This window comes from Geospiza fortis, unplaced genomic scaffold (genome assembly GCF_000277835.1).
Source record: "Geospiza fortis unplaced genomic scaffold, GeoFor_1.0 scaffold249, whole genome shotgun sequence".
In the NCBI taxonomy this organism is placed as follows: domain Eukaryota; kingdom Metazoa; phylum Chordata; class Aves; order Passeriformes; family Thraupidae; genus Geospiza; species Geospiza fortis.
In genome coordinates this window covers 423,872-439,352 of record NW_005054607.1, presented here as the reverse complement: position 1 = coordinate 439,352, position 15,481 = coordinate 423,872, and positions in this window count along the sequence as shown.

The window sequence follows — 15,481 nt, the reverse complement described above, 5'->3', positions numbered from 1 at the left end:
TCCAGCAGGATGTTCACTTGGAAAGGGCATCATTCCAGAACACTTGTGCTCCTTAGGATGGAGCTAAACCTCAAGGAGGTGTTCAGCAACCTGATCCTTTTCATCTGTGCTTCCACTGGATGAAAGATAGGTTTACTTTACCTGAAGAAAAAATGCAGAAACTTTTCAGATAATCGCAGCTCTGTGTCATAAATGTTCATCCTCCCACTCTGACTCCAGCACTGCAAATACCTGTTTTTAAAAGCCATGAATTCCTGAGATGTAGGCGGCGTGCCAGGGTGTTAACATCCTCAATGTGGCTTTGAAACAGAGCAGCAAAAATGTTCTCAGTGCTTCCTTTTGCAATAGGATTTGTTCAATTAAATACTTCTTGGTTTATGCAGCTAGTCAAAACACTTAAAAAAAAAAAAAAGAAATACACAAACCTACAAATATCAGTAACAAATACCTCTGTTAAGAGAAGGCTTTTACAATGCCAGTTAGTGAAAATTAAACCTTTCTAATGCATTTGTAATATGCAACTGTGAAATCCCAGTGAAAATTTAATCCTTTAAAGCGGTCATAAACTGAAGGAGATGAATATGTGCACAGGCACAAGAGGTGCATGTGAAGCCATCTCCTGGGTTTTCATAAGGAGAGTTTTCAGGGTTTTAGGTACAGAGGGGTAGAGGTGTTTGAATGTGCAGTGGCTTTTTGGTGTGTGTGTGGGGTCTTTTAAATTGTTTTTTTGGGGGGAGGGGGTGTTTTGTTGTTGCTGTTGGTATTGCTGTTGATGTTTGTGGGTTTTTGTTTGGTTGGGGTTTGTTTTTTTTTTTTTTTTGTTTCTGACTCTCCTACTCAGTTACAATTAATTTGCAGGAAATTTAATTAATTCCACCAAGTCAAGCCTGTTTTGCCAGTAAAGTAGATAAATATCTGTCTCCGTCTTAATTTTTTTCTATTTTCCTCACCTGTCCTTCCTGTGGAAGTGATAGAGCACTTGGGAGCCAGCAAAGGTCAACCAACCACAGATATCAGTCTCAGTCCTAATCTCACTTAGAACTCTTACTTAATCAGCAATTGGCAGTTTTTCTATTTGCATTCAATATTTTCTTCCTAGCACATCTTTTATTATTATTCACAGCATTGCTGTCCTTTGTGACCCAAAGGCTGCACAAAAAAAGAGTTTAATTGAAAAGTTTTATGAAATAGAAAGAAGTTCTGGAAAAACTTTTTCACTTCAAATTTGCTCTCACAAGTAAGTGTTTGGTTTCAGTAAAGAGTTAGTAAAGGTTAATTGCTAACTGATAAAAAATATGTGAGCAGGAAGGCAAAATGAGCCTTGTCACTCTGTCAAACAGTTTCACAGGCATTAGTACAATTGTTGTAGCATGTTAAAAATGGATTAAACCTTTGCACTTGGAAATAGACAATTATTGACTCATTAAACAGAACTTGTAACAATGCTCACAAAGGCTGTTGAGATGTTCCACATTTAGATGAAAGAGATCCAACAGGAAACAGATTGTAAAGTGCCAAAATATTTAATTTTTTTCCAGTGCATTCCAGTAACTGTAAAACCATTAGGTGAACTTGAAAATGTTGGAGGATTTTGTTATGTTTTGTGTCAATTGCTCATGAGATAAATGCTGATGTGGATTTCTGGTGCTTCATATTTAGGAGTATTTCAGACTGCCCAAGCCACAAAGTCTGATCTAAGCTAGAAGCTGACACTGGGCTGTAACATCAGGAAGGTAACAGGGCTGTTCCATGGATTTCCAGTTGTGAAAATGTATTTTCATACATATATCACATCCAGTTGTTCCATGATGAGGTGAGTCTCTGAGAAGAACCTGTAGTTGACTTTTGTCTCCCTCTGGAACAGAAAAATGAATCACGAAGGTAAAGTATTACACCCCTTGAAAGAAAATTGTAATCTCCATTATTTTCTACTCCAGTGCGATTAGAGAATGAATGTCTGTGTTTAAATTTTGTCAGTAAAATTTATTTATATGAAAAGAAATGGTCTGCTGAGATTTTGTCACTGAGAAATAATAATTCCACAGCTCATATTTCTGTGCATGTACAAAAAACTTAACTGCTGTAGATTGTAAGATCTTGAAGTAAGGATTTTAGGGACAATGAAAAGTTTGTAGACTTCTGTTCTCTTTCAACACTTTTTTTTCATTTTTTTTTCCTCCCAAAAGAATGCATTCTCAGTGAAAGGGGAAAAGAAAAAGGAAGTTTTTATTGGTTTTCCAGCTATACATCTTACTTTATACTGGAATACTTCTTTTGATAATGATGATGATAATGAATAATAACGAAAATAATAATAATGATGATGAAAATAAGAATAAAAATTATTATAATAATAGTGTAGTACTACAATTTCTTTTTCTAATTAATTGAGATTAATTCTAAGTACAATATATTGACCCAAACAGAATTTTTTTCTCCATCCTAGCCATGGACAATCAAATCTACTTATTGTATATTCACCAACAAAACCAGTCTGGCTGGTCAGAGCTATTCAGAAGTGAAAGTTTAGTTATCTCTATTAAACCATTTTCCCCATTATTGGAATCTCCATGCAGGATTTTTTTGGGTAGACCAGGAGGGGCTAATTGTGCACTCACTGCTGCTCTGATGTGAAAGGCAACAGCAGCAAAAGGTGATTTTGCAATGCATACAAACAAATAAGTAAATACGTTAACATCTGTTATAGTTTTTTTTTCCTCTCCACCTGTTTTCATCCTAGTTTGGGATGAGTTATAAGGCAAAAACATCACATCTGCGGTTGTTGTTCTGCTCCCCTCCTCTGATCTGCCTGGCAGCTTGGGGTGAAGGGCAGTTCCTGTGCAAGGCCTGCTGTACAGAATGCCATCTTCCAGGGCTGTAAAAAGGGGGAAAAAAGCAGCTTTGTTCATGTCGGGGTCTTGGATCTCTCAATCATTATTAAGTGTGCTCACAGGAGCAGATGTTGCTTGGAGCTGGCCTCGAGGTGAGGACATCAGGAGCTCTGGTAAATGAGCTGCCACTTTTACAGGCACAGCAGCATGATTTCCTCAAAGGTATGGGTGAGAAATAAGAACATTTCCAGTGTCAAGCAGGGTAATGTCCTCACATGAACTGCAGAGCTTGATGATCAGAATATAAATATTTTGATTGTTGGAGAGAAAGAAAGATTGTGCTACTCCCTTTAATTTATTCATCTCTTCATAAGTTTTTGTTATTTCTGTCGGAGACTGCAGTCAGAGGAGGCAGCTGAGTGAGACGTCTGAAACAAAGAGTTTTAAATCTCACAGCAAAAAGCTGTTAGATGAACCTTCCTAATTAAAAAAAATTGAGTTAAAATTGGGAATTTATTCACTGTAGACATTTTCAAAAACCCAACAATTTTCAGGCATTTATTTGCAGTAAAACATGCAAGATTTTTCATAGACGCTACCAAGGGTCTGCCCATTGTATTGCATCATGGTACAGGTGTTTTGTTTCTTTTAATTACCACCAGAACATCCTATGTATCTTTGTTTGATGGATACCCCAAGTTTACCCAGATAAACAGTAGTTTTGCGGTGCTGCTTAGACCATTAATTGTTTTCTGTGGTGTACAAACCCATGAAGTGGTTCCCCTATTGCACCTGCAATGTATTGATCAGGTTTTCTGGGGTGCATAAGCCTTCAACTCGTCAACTCAAGATACCTTTCCTGTTTTACGACATCTCATTAATCTTTGGTTATATGATAATCATTAAAACATTCTTTACTGAATTTTGTTCTTCAGCTATTGATTGAGTTCTAAGGGCTATGGGTCCTTGGAGCTCCTTTCTGAATGTGCAGTGAGGTAATTTATCAGGATTTTCTACTGACACTCAGCCAACACAGATCTAAATCAAAACCAGCTGAAATCACAGTCAAAAATTTCTTAACTAATTAGACATAGATATTTATTTTAAAAAAATCACCAAACTCCTGGCTAAGTGAGATATAACTTTCTGTCCAGTCAGGTTCATTTTTGCACTGATCTTCCACCATCTCTGTTTTACACAAAAATTGAGCAGTCCAACAGTCTTGCCTACCTGGTATGTTTATGCAGCTTGAAAAGAAATACACAACCTGCTCATAAGGTTTAAGTAGCTGGAAAGAGGAAACACTTTTAGTCTCAAATTCCCTAAATAGATGCATTTAGTGTTTGGTGCTTTCTACCTTATTTTTTTTTGCTTCAGGACAAAGAATGAAGGAGGGTGGGAGGATGTACATTTTGCACTGACCTAAGGGGGTGAAATGCATAGTTCAGATCTGGATAAGACAAGAATAGCCAGGGAGTACTAAATTCCCAAAGTACTTTCCCTAGGTAAAACAGAAAAGGATGTGTAGGAGATGTTCATGAAAATTTTTTTAACCAAAATTGCTCATGACAACTGACTAACTCAATTGCTCATGACTAACTCATAGTTATGGAAGTTGTACCTGAAAAAATTCAGTTGTACCATCCTCATTTTCAAAGAAATTTTCCAGTATTCATAAAGCAAATCTCCAAGCAAAGTGCAGATGTCTGAGTTCAAATATCCCCTTATAACAATGGGTACGTCAAATGAGTGATTTATTTTTAAATTTTAATGTTTTAATCAAACCATGGCAAGCAAATTACTGCAAATCCATGCCTACTGATTCCAATAATTCCCAACTTTGAAATGTTGTCACTTCAGCTCCCAAGGCTTTCAGGACACAACCTGTGTGTAGTTCCCAGGTTTTCCTGCAAAGCAGAGAGTTTCTGGGATCTCCTTGTATGCACAGACCTGCTTGGTTTCAGAGCAGCATTTAGCCCATTTGCTTCCACACAGGATTTTACACAGCCATGCCACACAGAAAGGCAGAACACACGCATCCTGTGTCCCCTGGAATGTCTGCATGTGCAACGGAACTTTAAAAGGGGTTTTATGTTGGAGAAATTCAGACATTTTATCTCACAAGTTTTCTGTGTATGTGTGAGGTGGTGGGTGAACTGAAATCAAGTAGCAGAAAACAGTGTGGCATAATCACACAGCTTTTAGCTGCACAGATTTGTCTCTTCTGTTTATAAACAATGTAATAAAAAGATACCAGTTCATAAATAAAACATGTTTTATAGCAGGGTTTTTTGTTGTTTGTGTGTTCCCAGTTTTCACACGAATGCCACAAACCTAAGTTATTATCCATTTGAAAGGAATTCCCAGAAAAATGAATTTTTCTTCGTGCTACTTTTCCTTGCAGCAAAAATTTGGGCTTTAGTACCACTCACAGCCAAGTTTCATCAGTCTCAGGTTAGAATGGCAGGCCTGAAGTTTAGGCATAATAAACACACAAAGTTCCCATAGTGAATGAACAAAACTTGTAAACAGAAATGCCAGGCTGGTGCTCATTTTCTCAATACAGTGAATGCCTGGCAAAATAAATAAGCTCCCACTTTTACATTTTTCAGAATGATTTCATCTTTAGAGAAAAGATATAAATCTAAAGAGTTTTTGGTCAGTAAACAATATCACTCACTTCTGTTATCAGTAGGACTCCTCACAGAGCTGAAGTTTGGAAGCCTTTTTGGGACTTTTCAACCTTTTTATTTTTAAATGGGAGATACCAATCACAATTTTCATGTAATTTGTTAGCTTCTCTGCCTTGGAGCAGCATGTGAGGAGGAAAAAAAAATTACTCATCTGAATAAATAATATTTATTTATTTATTTATTTAAAATAGTAATCTGAATAAATAACATTTATTTATTTATTTATTGGTGCAGCATGTGCGGAGGAAAAAATAGTAATCTGGATAAATAATATTTATTTATTAATTTATTCATTCATTCATTTATTCAAAATAGCAATATGAATAAATAATATTTATTTATTTATTTATTTATTTGTTGATTTGTTGATTTTTTGATCTATTGATTTGTTGTTGCAGACTTCTACACCATTGTCAAAAACACTGGTTGCAGGCACAAAGAGGTTTTTGCAAAATACTCCTGACACTTTTTAGGTCAGTTGCTTTCCAGAATGAGCCCCTGCATTAGCCTGAATTATCACCCACTCCTGGCCTACAGAGACTCAAGAGGTCTAACACAGAAAAAAAAAAGCATCATATCCTGAAATAAGAGATTTAGACCTTTATCTCACCAATCCTTCCTGTTCTCTAGTTAGTGTCATTCGCAGCACCCAAAAGACTCAATCTACCCAAATGCTTCACAAAAGACAGGATTAAAAAAAAAAAAAAAACAAAAGAAAAAGAAAAATATTAGCTTTTATGATTGATAACTTGGAGTTGCACCAGAGAGCATAATGGCCAGGTTTTTAATATGAGAACTGCATGGAAAACTGTCAGAAATGGTCAGAAAAAGCCTTGGTCTGGAGAGGGTGAAATGCAAAGCCTGCACTCTGCTGAGGGTGGTGTGGCATTACCTGCAGCTGAACAAGCACACATTTGTCACACAGCAGGGAGGCCTCTCACAAGGAAAAGCTCCAAATCTGTGCCTAGTAATAATAAAAAAGTCTGTCTTGAAAAGGTCTTGGCAAAAAAAACGAGGTTCCCAGGCTGAGCACCGCATTTTGGGTTCTGTATGAAAGTAATTTACAGCAGAGAGTTAGAAACCCAGAAGGAGCTTAGCCAAACTTGCATTTCCTCAGAGAAATACCTCACCACAGCACTGTAGCTCCCTGCAGGATTCAGGAGGTGCTTTCAGAGGTCACAGCTGCACACATTATTCTCACAGACTCTGCTCTGAGACTGCATTGACACGGCAGCCCTGGCATTTCATAAATGACAACGTGATGGAACCTGCATTGTTTGATATGAGAAACCATCAACCTCCCTGAACAAGGGAGATGAAAACAATGATTCAGGTAGAAACAATGATAAGCAAAAGAAGCTGTTTGGGGTAAGAGATTATCCTCTCCAAATGACTGAAATAAAAAAAAAGTAAATTTTGGCCATGAAAACTTTAGGCTACAGAATAGCTAACAATGATATGGCAGCAGCTTTCACACAGTCTTACAAAAGGGGTGATGGAGAAAAAAACATAGGGCATGCCTATGATTTGGAGTCCAAGAAGTACAGAATCAAATTATTTTATATAAAAAAACAAGGTCTCTTTCAGTCCCATTGTACTGAAACTCCTTCTTTCAGAGTAAAGGACATTTTATAACCATAGTTACATCTCTTATGTAACTGCAATGTGATTGAGAGATGTGACGGGGAGTAAATGTGCATTGGTTTCCAAGGCATAGTGGAACTAACTGAGGGCAGAAAGAGAGAAAGAGAGAAAGAGAGAAAGAGAGAAAGAGAGAAAGAGAGAAAGAGAGAAAGAGAGAAAGAGAGAAAGAGAGAAAGAGAGAAAGAGAGAAAGAGAGAAAGAGAGAAAGAGAGAAAGAGAGAAAGAGAGAAAGAGAGAAAGAGAGAAAGAGAGAAAGAGAGAAAGAGAGAAAGAGAGAAAGAGAGAAAGAGAGAAAGAGAGAAAGAGAGAAAGAGAGAAAGAGAGAAAGAGAGAAAGAGAGAAAGAGAGAAAGAGAGAAAGAGAGAAAGAAAGAAAGAAAGAAAGAAAGAAAGAAAGAAAGAAAGAAAGAAAGAAAGAAAGAAAGAAAGAAAGAAAGAAAGAAAGAAAGAAAGAAAGAAAGAAAGAAAGAAAGAAAGAAAGAAAGAAAGAAAGAAAGAAAGAAAGAAAAGAAAGAAAGAAAGAAATGCATTTTCCCATCAGCATTTTAATTCTCCCACTTATTTGCACAAAGATATCGTGGCCTCAGCTAGCACACAAGTTTAAGAGTAAAAGCAAAAAAACCACATCCTGAACACACTAAAACAGAGGCAAAGAGGCTGGATTTTGTATTTAATTTAAAACCCTGAAGTAGTTTTACAGATTAAGTGAAATAGACAAATTTCCTCAGTAAAAGTAACTTCCCTTAACCCGGCTTGGGATGGATATTAATTGGCTCAATACAGCAGTGCAAGGTAATTATGAACATTAATTATTTCTGTTTGTGACCATTTGACCAGTTTCACAGAGGCTGTATCTTGGCCAGTGCTGCGTTGAACTCACTTATTTAGAAATTGGACTAAAATGAACGCTAGAATTGAACAGCAGCCACCTTGCTGGCCTTCAGGCCTCCCTTGCACGGGGGTGAATGTCAGAATTTAACAGAGCACTGCCAAAGTTAAAAGGGAAAATTGAAATGATGAAAATTATGTGTAAGGAAACTTTGCTCACACAATCCGTGCAACACAAATTTCAGCTTGAGCCTCCATTTCTGTATTTTAGTTGGAGATCACTGGGGATGAAGTACAAAGCCATGTGTGCTCAGCAAGCACTGGAGGCCAGAAAGACAGATGGTTTTGGTAGTGAGTGGGCTGCAGGGGTGGCTCCTGTCAGATGGGACTGGGGGATGCCCCTGTGCCAGACAGCGCCAGAACGGAGCAGCTGTGGGGGAAAGCGCGTGTGGCAACGTGTGAGGGAGAGGGTGAGAAACACTGCTCAGCAGCTGTGAGACACAGGAGTGGGACAAATGTGAGAAAAACAGACAGGGCAGCACAGGAGGAGGGGCAGGATCTGCTGTGGGTGCTGGAGCTGAGATTCCCCTGGGGCAGCTCAGCGCCCTGGGCCCCTGCAGCCCATGGAAGGGAATGGGGTGTGACCGTGTTCACAGGGGTTTTTGGTTGAGGGAAGAGACGAGGATCTGACTCCATGGTTCAGAAGGCTTGATTTATTATTTCATGATATATATATTACATTAAAACTATACTAGAAGAATAGAAGAAAGGATTTCATCAGAAGGCTAGCTAAGAATAGAATAATAAAGAATGATAACAAAGGCTTGTCTCCGGACAGAGTCTGAGCCAGCTCACTGTGATTGGCCATTAATTAGAAACAATCACAGCTCCACCTGTTGCATTCCACAGCAGCAGATAATCATTGTTTACATTTTGTTCCTGAGGCCTCTCAGCTTCTCAGGAGGAAAAATCCTAAGGAAAGGATTTTCCATGAAAGATGTCTGCAACAACAGGGGAACAGAGATGCCCCTGCAGCTCCTGGGGGAGCCCAGGCAAGAACAGGGAAAAGCGTCCTGAAGGAAATTACAGTCCCTGGAGGGGTCCTGGCCCGTGGGGACCCACAGTGGAGCTCCTGAAGGAATGGCACCTCATGGAAGGGATTCCCACCACAGCAGTTCTTAGTAGCGTATGGGAAGGTGTTTTATCCTCCTCTGCTATTAACTGGCAATAAATTAAATTAATCTTCTGCATGTTTTGCCCAGTGAGTAATCTCCTTGTCCTTATCTTGACCTGTGAGCTTCTAATCTTATTTTCCCCCGGCTGACTTGCTGAAGGAGGCGGGGGAGCGAGAGGGTGGCTCGCTGAGCGCCACCAGTAAAATCTTAGAAAATGGAAAACTAACATTAAGAACAAGCTGAAAGGAGCAAGCTGACTTGCAGACTTCCCAGAAATACTAAAGGATTGGACAAAACATACAATGTCATGGTCAAAAAGGTGCAGCAGGAGCTATTTTTGTCTTTAAGAAAAATAAGATGTTAACAACAGAAATACATTTAGCCTTCCAAAAAAGCACCATTTTGTCATATTATTATTAATGTGTCTATTAGTTACTGAGATCAGGGTGGCCTGTTAAGAGGTTCTTTAAATATAAATGTCTCCTCATGGCTCCACAAAAGATCTTTATATTTTCAGTATGACACAGAACACATCGGCTTGTATCCAACACCTAAAGCACAGGAATTCCTCCTTCCCCTTCCCCTTCCCCTTTCCTTCTCCCCTCTTTCTCTATTTCGCACTTTTTCCTAATACCTGGGGGCAACAAGACACACAGAAACTCTCATCTGATATTCTGTGGACACAGCACGGAGGCAACCACTGCCTGAAATGAGTTTGTTTTCTGAATAGTTGTCAAATAAAACTGTTTTTATGTAAAATGTGGACTGCTGCCCGTGTCACTGAGAGAAAGATCTGCTCAGGGGCCTCAGCATCAGGACGTACCTATTTCAGGAAGGGGGAAGAAGGTGTGCATGTAAAGGGAAGAGGATTGAAACCTGATCAATTTCACCAATTGATTTGACAGATTTCCAGACCTTGAACTGTGCAAGTTCTACCCACCCCTGAATCAGCTCGTTACAGTTTGCTGCCCAAGGCTTTATGCTGTTTGTTTCATACTCAACAAGATTAATTGCTAGATTTGAGGGCTACCTTTCATTCTTGATGAAAAACAGCAGCAATGGCCACAATAAAAATAATAATTAAAAAAAAATTACGGAGGCAACAGCAGCTATTAAAAATGGGCAAGGAATTACTGACATTAAATGCTACAGTGACATCAAGTGGTGAAGCATCACCCTTCATGCTGCATTTTCAGAGCTGAATTCCTGGCACTTCTCACATCTCTCTCGTGGTCCATGTCAGTTGCAGTGATAGAATCTACTTTCCTCATTAATATATTACTTTTTCTACAGAAACCAATAATTAAATTCCCCCCCCCCCCACCCACCCACGAGTTTAAATCAGTGCTGGTGGCAGGAGAGCAAAGGTTTAACACTTCATATTCTCAGTAGGTCCCATTGTTACTGCTTGTGTTGTTTGTCTGACAGAGGTGACACGATTCAACAAGGGTAAGTTTCTCTTTAAAGTGACATTTTGAGAAATTTCTCCTTCCCTTTATTCATCAAACAATGTAGGGGCAGGCATCCTTGAGAGAGAGAGAATAACAAAATTTCGTTGTAATTTGCCTTCACATCTTTGTTACGTTCATTTTACTAAGAGCTTTTCTTCACTGAGCCCTTTCTGGAACTGCCCCCCCATGCTCCCAAATGACCAATTTTAATTAAAATTATTATAGAAAATAAATTCTCCACCTGGCAATACTTAGTGCTCCTGTGCTCTTAGGTTTATTTTATTTCAGCCACCACTTCCCAGAGATAACATTTCTCATCTTATTTAGAAGTCCTACCAATATAAAATCTATACTGAAAAATAATGGGGTTACAAATTATTTGCTTGGTACTGTCATTACATAAACAGCATTTAATTGTGGGATAGCACTGTTTTTCCTAATATTAGTACTTCCACAGCTGTTTACTTACCTTTATGGTATAACCTGCATTGTGGTAACTGTGGCTTGCAATATATTACTATGTATGGCTTATTAAAAAAAAAATAATTAAAAATTCTTTCTTACAGGACTTAAAATGGATTTATAACAAGACCTGAGCCACAAATTTTCACTCTTAAAGTACAATTAAAATACACAGCTGACATTTCTCTCATGCTAATGCAGAAAAGCAATTAAGACTCATTAATTTGGCTGTGAGAGGAGTTAAACACATACTTTAAAAGCCTAGCTGTTAACCTAAAAATAAAGTAAGTATTACTTGCACTGATTGTAAATATACTGATATATTAATCCATTTTAAAAAGCAGAAATTGTGGAAGAATTATTTTGTTTTTTTCACCACATTAGGAGCACATGAACTGTGAGCCCATTGGCACAGGATTTCCAGCCCAAAGGCTCTGATTTATTAAATCATGTCCTGGTAGGAATTTATAATTTACATGCAGGTAAATTATAAATTTACCCACATGTAAATTATATTTTAATTCATTTCTTCTATTGATGCGGAAGATCATTCAGGGTAAAATTTTGGGATCAAATGTTTTTGATGCCAGAGGAGCTTCACCTCTGAGAAATGTCCAGCAATCCACAGAGACTGCAGGGAAAAAACGTTGAAAACTCCTCAGCCCTTGTGTTTGTTTTTTCACTTTTAATATGAAAATTGAGTGGGGCAAAAGATGAATGGCAGAAAAATAATGCCTTCAATGTAAGTCATTATTAATCTTCCCTTCCCTTGCCTGGGGAGCCGTCCCATATTTCTTGTTGAAGGTAATAAGGTGTCAGGCAGCAAGAAAAAGGTGTGACACTGGGCTTACAAGGCTTACCTAACAAATACACAAGGTCTAGATAGAATCGTTTTAGCGCCCTGAATTACTGATGAAAGTCAAAGCAGTGAGAGGATTTATCTTCCTTTTTTTCTCCCCGTTTTCTCTCTCTCAGTGCTGTGCACAAGCAGAGATAGTGGTTGGTTTAAATGCTTGTTTTTCCTATGGCTTTAGCGCCTGTCCATGACAGGTGGTGCAGTAAAAAGAGAGAGAGTGAGAAAGAAAAGGAGCGCCTTGGAAATAATGCGCTTTTTAAACTATTGAGATTGGAAAGCTGAAAGTGTAGAAATGGGAAAATAAATCTCACTTGGCAGGGGAAGAAGACTTCTTTTCATGGATTGCATGAATTCAGATGAACAACACTCAGATCAACACTCTTTAAGACAAGAAACTCAATAAATTTTTTTTTTTTCTGATAAAGTGTAGCAAACTAACAACACAGAGATTCAGGGCTGTGGGTTTCTTCAAATGGCAAATCATTTATTTCCAAAGGTCCACATTTTGCAGCTGGTTTTGAAGGGCTGCATAGAAACTTCCAAAGAGAAAAATGTCACTGCTTTCATTCTGGGGAGGAAGGGGAAAACAATTCTACTTGCCCATGATTCTGAAGATCCCATCAGAAAACAGACATGTCCTAATCCAGAATCTGAAATGTCTTTTTTTTTCTATTTTTTCAGCTGCACTTTCTTATCTAATGGGAAGAAAAAAGGGTCTTTTCTGAGTTGGCTGTCACTGCTTTTTGCTGCATGGCTGAATGTGAGCGTAGCCATTTCTTATTAAATGGAGTAAGGCTGACTTGCAAATAGTGGGGGAAAAAAGAAATCAAATTAAGTAATTTAGGCTGCAAGCCCGATTTCTGCAGCTCTGTTTGAGTCATGCTGTAGCACATGATAAGCAGCAGATGTGAAATGACTTCCAGACACAGAACTGTGGCTGATCACTTGGTGAGGAGTCCAATTCCTGTCAAGTGCATCTGAATTCCAGGAGCTTGAGTTAATCTGGAACATCTGTTGCCCATGTACAGAAGATATGAAAGGAATTCTTACCAGAAGTTGAAAATACATGCATAGATATTTGTGTGTATGTAAACATAAAAATATGCATGGGCACGTCGCCTCACCAAGTCCCACAGAAACCTTGCTATTTAAGAAATAATTTATTTTCTGGTTTGGAAATTAATAATATTCCGGAGCAGAGAATACTCCAGAGTAGATTTGATTGAAGTTTTGCTGTTCTTTGAGAAGTTTTGGTTGAAGAGAGCATTAAAACCTCCAGAAATTAAGAAAAACCAATTAGCAGTCTCTCCTGACAGTGCATTCTCTGTATCCATGTCTGTAGACACATAGGGAAAAAGTCACTGATTATTTTGTTAAATAATGACATTTTTATTCCTCATTTCAGGAACTTTTTTAAAGGTTGCTTTGGTTATTCATTGAGCTTTAAGTCTGGTTTTGATATTTTGATTTTGGGAAAAATCAAGTGAAACTTAATAAATTTGTAAAATTACAGGTTATTTTTCCTATGAGAGAAAGTGTGGTGTTCAGTATCCCAGATGTGTTATCATGGAATTAGGACATTTTGCTTTAAAATTCTAGTAAGAAGACTTATAATCAGAGAGGACAGTGCAGATACTGATTTTTGATACTGAAGCCCCTGTCTAGCTTATGAAAATCTCTATTTCATGGTTTCAAGCACTAACTTCAGAGCAATCTAACACATTACCATGGAGCATTCATGTCATGGGGACGTCATAAACCCAAAACTGACCCTTTGAATTTTATTAAATTTAATAATTATATTAATTTTAATATTATTTTTATTACTGACCACTACCTGAGCTGCACAGACCTCCAACACCCTGAGAAATAAACAGTTGTCATGAACACTTTTGATGAAAACCTAAATTCTGATGAACACCTAAATTTTGATGTACACCTAAATGAAGGTGTGGGCACACCTTAGGCACATGCTGAGAAGAATTTTGTGCAAAGGTTGGAAAAGGTGAGCTTTGCCTTTAGAAATTTCTATCAAACGTCAAAAAAATCTGCTGTACAGCCAGTTTTGGTGATGCGACAAAAATGAAAGTGTAAGGTATTTGTCATCGTGGATTTATATTTTAGAGTGAGCAGCAAGCCTGGAAGACACAATAAAAGGAGACAGACAGAGTTTGCTAACAGAACTGCTGCTCAAACCCCATTCAGTAAAGAAAATATATTGCTAAAATACTTGTTAGACTGGCCTCTGTAATGTGATGCAAAGGACCAAACTTTCTGCTTAGCAGAAGAGGGAGACAATGTCTCAGCTGAGGAAAAAACATTAATATTTACCTTTAACAAAATGATGATGATGGCAAGGCATTGCTAACCATCTTCCAGAAAAATAAATGTGTATAAATAATGATCTATATTTACGATATTAAAAAAAAAAATAGAATTTAAAGCCTTAACTGGCTCCAAAATGCATATACATGGAATCATTCATGTTGCAGTTAAGAAAGGCATAGATTTTTTTTTTTTTTTTTTACTGGAGAAAACACATCTTGCAAAAGCGATGTGAAAATTATTATTACCCGGCTATTTGTATCCATGTTTTGGTGCAAATAATGTTCCTCCAAGGATGTTGTTACTTCCCCTCTGCCCGAGCCTGTGACATTCCAGTCCCAGAGAAGAAAACAAAATGTGAGTCTGCTGGAAACATTAAGGGGAAAATACATCCAGAGAGATCCAAGGGGGAAATTAGAGAAGCCCTGCCACAAGGACCCCCTTGCAATCCCTCCCAGAGAGGAGCCTGGGGGCGGCTGGATCCAACCTCAGCCCCAGACTTTGCCAGTATTAAGGAATTTTGTCCAGCAGGATTTGAAGATGGCAAATCAGATGGTTTTTACATAAAACAAATTATTTGTCGTGACAAAATTACTAGACTAAAACTTTTAATCTGAATTTTTAGATACGTGGTATAAAAGCTAAAATTACCAGCAGTGTGTTGTGTAGTACAGCGCACCAGGTCAAAACAATTACATTAAAGCCATCATATGCTTTAAAAATGCTATTTAAAAATGCTATTTAAAAATGGTGAGTAGAGATTGATGCAAGTTACCAATCAAAACCTGTGGGGAAATCTCTTTCTCCTGACCTCGAGGTGGATCCTTGGAGTGGTGTCCCCTTCCCAAGGCAGAAAACTCCACACACACACTCCAAGGAGGAAAATACTTAAAGAACCTGATAAATGAAAGTGAATTTGGACTTTTACAGTGCAAAGTGACATAACTGCAAGACACATGTCTCCCAGCCAGCTTGGCACCTTATCTACCAAACCTTTGCCTCACTATCCAGCTGTTAATTCGGGCTTGGTGAGCCAGAGTGGTTTTGGCACGACTCAACACCAAAAGCAGCCCACGATGCCCACCACTGACAGCTTGCAAAACAGGGTGTTGTTTGAGGGTTTTTTGTGCCCATTTCAAGGGTGAGGAGTCCGGCTGCACTGGCACAGAGCCACAGAGCCCTCGAGGCCAGACCCCAAGGACGGGGACGCGCAGGGA